General features: G+C 34.9%; 1 non-coding gene across 1 annotated transcript; it reads right to left on the minus strand.

Moving 5' to 3' along the window:
- Positions 1 to 3592: 3592 nt before the first annotated feature.
- LOC124233568 (U6 spliceosomal RNA) lies at positions 3593 to 3699 on the minus strand. Its single transcript, XR_006887095.1, has one exon. It is a non-coding gene; the product is annotated as a U6 spliceosomal RNA (small nuclear RNA).
- Positions 3700 to 4607: the final 908 nt, after the last annotated feature.

Raw genomic sequence — 4607 nt, forward strand, 5'->3', positions numbered from 1 at the left:
TTATGCTGACCCCTCCAACCTCCTTCCCCTCTGGTAACCACTAATCTGTTCTCTTTGTCCATGTATTCGTTTATCTTCCACATGAGTGAAATCATATGGTGTTTGTCTTTCTCTGTCTGGCTTATCTCACTTAACATTATACCCTCAAGTTCCATCCATGTTGTTTCAAATGTGATGATGTTATCTTTTTATGGCTGAGGAGTATTCCATTGTGTGTGTGTGTCTGTATATGTATATATATATATACATACACACATATATACCACATCTTCTTTATCCATTCATCTGTTGATGGGCACTTGGGTGGCTTCCATGTCCTGGCTATTGTGAATAATGCTGCAATGAACATAGGGGTGCATAAGTCTCTTTGAATTGTTGATTTCAAGTTCCTTGGATAATATCCAGCAGTGGAATAGCTGGGTGGTATGGTATTTCTAATTTTTTGAGAAATCTCCATACTGATTTCCATAGTGGCTGTACCAGTTTGCTTTCTTTCATATCCCCTCCAACATTTGTTGTTTTTTGTCTTGGTAATAATAGCCATTCTAACAGATGAAGGTGAAATCTCATTCTAGTTTTGATTTGCATTTCCCTGATGATTAGCGGTGTTGAACATCTTTTCATGTGCCTATTGGCCATCTGTATGTCTTCTTTGGAAAAATGTCTGTTCATATCCTCTGCCCATTTTTTGATCAGTTATTTGGGGTTTTTTTGGTTGAGTTGTATGAGTTCTTTATATATTTTGGGGATTAACCCCTTGTCAGATATTTTTCCCAGTTGGTGGGTTGTTTTTTCATTTCGTTCCTGGTTTCCTTTGCCTTGCAGAAGCTCTTTAGTCTGATGAAGTCCCATTTGTTTATTTTTTATTTTGTTTCTCTTGCCTGAATAGATATGATATTCAAAAAGGTCCTTCTAAGACCAATGTCAAAGAGTGTACTGCCGGTATTTTCTTCCAGGAGTTTTATGGTTTCATGTCTTACCTTCCAGTCTTTAATTGATTTTGACTTAATTTTTGTGTGTGGTGAAAGAAAATGGTCTGCCTGCATTCTTTTACATATGGCTGTCCAGTTTTCCCAACACTGTTTGTTGAAGAGACTTTCCTTTCTCCCTTGTATGTTCTTAGCTCCTTTGTTGAAGATTAGCTGTACATATTTGCGTGGTTTTATTTCTGGGCTTTCAATTCTGTTCCATTGATTTGTGTGTATGTTTTTGTACCAGTACCACACTATTTTGATTACTATAGGTTTGTAGTATATTTTGAAGTTAGGGATTGTGATACCTCCAGCTTTGTTCTGTTTTCTCAGGATTGCTTTATCTGTTTGTGGTCTTTTGTTGCCCCGTATGAATTTTAGGATTCTTTGTTCTATTTCCATGAAGAATGTCATTGGGATTCTAACTGAGATTGCATTGAATCTGTAGATTGCTTTAGGTAGTACAGACATTTTAACTATGTTTATTCTTCCAATCCATGTGCATGGAGTATCTTTCCATTTCTTTATGTCATGTTAAATTTCTTTCAATAATATCTTATAGTTTTCATTGGATAGGACTTGGCCATGGATTGTCAATTTTGCTTATCTCTCAAAGAACCAGCTCTTAGTTTCATTGATCTTTTGTACTTATTTTTTTTTTTGGTTTCAATTCCATTTATTTTTGTTCTCATTTTTATTATTTCCCTCCTTCTGCTGACTTTGGGCCTTCTTCTTCTTATTATAGTTCTGTTAGGTGTAGTTTAAGTATTCGAGATTTTTCTTGTTTCTTGAGGTGGGCCTGTATCGCTATGAATTTCCCTTTTAGGACCACTTTTGCTGCATCGCATATTAGTTGGTATGGTGTATTTTCATTTTCATTTGTCTCCAGATTTTCTTTGATTTCTCCTTTAATCTCTTCAATGATCCATTTGTTGTTCACTAGCATGTTGTTTAGTCTCCACATGTTTTTCACTTTCTCAGCTTTTTTCTTGTAATTGATTTCTGGTTTCATAGCATTATGGTTGGAAATGATGCTTGATATGATTTCAGTCTTCTTAAATTTGTTGAGGCTTGCCTTGTTTCCCAACATATAGTTTATCTTTGAGGATGTTTCATGTACACTTGAGAATAATGTGTATTCTGCTGACTTTTAATGTAGTGTTCTGTATATATCTCTTAAGTCCATCTGGTCCAGTTTTTTTGTTTAGTTCCACTATTTCCTTCTTGACTTTCTGTCTGGTTGATTTATCCATTGATGACAGTGGTGTGTTAAGGTCCCTGATGATTATTGGGTCACTGTTAATGTATCCTTTTAGGTCAATCAATAGTTGCTTTATGTACTTTGGTGCTCCTGTGTTGGGTGCATATATATTTATAAGTGTTATGTCCTCTTGGCAAACTTCCCTTTTTATCATTATCTACTGCCCCTCTTTGTATCTCGTTGTCTTTTTTAACTTTAAGTCTACTTTTTCTAAGTATGGCAACACCTGCTTTCTTTTCTTTGCCATTAGCTTGGAGTATCATCTTCCATCCCTTCACTCTAAGCCTACGTTTGTCTTTAGAGCTGAGATGTGTTTCCTGGAGGCAGCAAATTGTTGGGTCTTGTTGTTTAATCTATCCAGCCACACTGTGTCTTTTGATTGGGTAATTCAATTCATTTACAGTTACAGTGATTATTGATATATGAGGGCTTAATGCTGCCATTTTATCACTTGTTTTCTTGTTGTTCTGTGTTTGCCTTGTTCCCTGTCTCATGTATTTCAGACTGCCAATTCAGCTTGATGGCTCTCTATGATGGTTTTCTCTTTATTTTTCATTTATGTCTCTGTTCTGGTTTTTTGTTTAATAGTTACCGTGAGGTGTTTATAAAAGATCTCTTAAGTGAGACAGACCATTCTCTGATAGCCTCATATTCCCTTAGTCCAATCAGGTTTCGTTCCTTTCCTCTTCTCCTTCTAAGTTGTTGTCACAACTTTTTCCATTATGTGTTGTGAATTGTGGTTAAAATGAAGTGGTTATATTTATTTTTCATGTTTTCCTTCCCTTTATCTTAAATGTTATAATTAACTGTTTGCTAATCTGTTCTAATAGACAGTTGCAATTTTCTGATTTCGTGTGCCTTGCTCAAGGCTTTGTAACCCCTTTCTTCTTTTTTTATGCGGGTATGAGGTCCTTCTTGATCATTTCTTGTAAGGGGTGGGGTTTTTGGCAATGAACAACCTCAGCTTTTGTTTATCTGGGAAAGTTTTTATTTCTCTGTCATATCTGAAGGATATTTTTGCCAGATATAATATTCTTCACTGAAAGATTGTGTTGTTCATAATTTTAAATATATCATTCTGCTCTCTCCTAACCTGTAGGGTTTCTGCTGAGATATCTGCTGATAGCATGATAGGGTTTCCTTTGTAGGTTATTTTCTTCTGCCTTGCTGCCATTAATATTTTTTCTTTGTCATTGACTTTTGCCAGTTTCACTAATATATGCCTTGGGGAAGGTCTTTTTACATTGATGTAATTAGGAGTTCTATTGCCTTCATTTGCTTGTAATTTCCACTCCTTCTCCATGTTCGGGAAGTTCTCAGCTATTGTTTCTTTGAACAAGCTCTCTTCCCCTTTTTCCCTAAAAATAAGGAATGCTTCACAAATTTGTGTGTCATCCTTGCACAGGGGCCATGCTAATCTTCTCTGTATCATTCTAATTTTAGTATAAGTGCTGCTTAAGTGAGCACAACATTTACTTTTATAAAAAAAGTGTCCAAAGGAAAAATTTAAAAGATGTCACAATATTGGACATAGAAAAAGTCATGTCATAAATAGATTGAATTGAACATATTCATTATATTTCCACAGAAAGTTTGAGAGAATTCAAAATTTCACAGTCAGAATGTCACAAAAAAATCCTGTATGGTTGATATAATGACTCTCCTTTAGATTTGTTTGACCTATTTTGGTAAAAGGTAGGAATAGAAAGATAAAAAATACCAGCAAATTAGCAAAAACCTGAGCCAGTTTACAGGTGAAGCTAGGGAATGGGTGCCATCATTTCCTATCTCTGAAGTTTCCTTCTAGGAAGCAATGCCAAGACAGATCTTTCTTAATATTTAGTTTATTTCACTGCTTATAACTCATGCTAGTTGGGAGAAGTATAGGGTTGCGATGTCCCATAAATACTTTAATTGTGTTCTTGTTATAGTACAATCTACTTAAATCCCAGGTCCACATCACTTTGGTCCTACCTTTTGTTCATTACACAATACCCGCTAGGACTCCATCATTTCTCCTTCAAGTGGGGGTTGGTAAATCATACACTCATAATTATTGTTTATATCTTTGCCCATTGTGTTTTTCATCAGCAAATAGGAAGAGAAAAACATTGGTCAAAGCTTGAAATAATTTAAATTAATAGTCAGAAAATACTGTGTATTATTAGAGAGGGCAAAATATTGCTAATAAAAGCTACAGAAAATACGAAGAAACTACAAACAAGATAGACAGATTTATATGAATTTTTAAAAATATACAGTCAAAACAATGAAAAATAAAGATAAAAGCAAATGAGTAGCTAATTCAAGATGTCAGAGTATATAATTTACCCTTTCTGCTTCATAAAATCTTGTTGACATGCGAGGTGATATAC

Source organism: Equus quagga, unplaced genomic scaffold (assembly GCF_021613505.1).
Source record: "Equus quagga isolate Etosha38 unplaced genomic scaffold, UCLA_HA_Equagga_1.0 205_RagTag, whole genome shotgun sequence".
Lineage (NCBI taxonomy): Eukaryota > Metazoa > Chordata > Mammalia > Perissodactyla > Equidae > Equus > Equus quagga.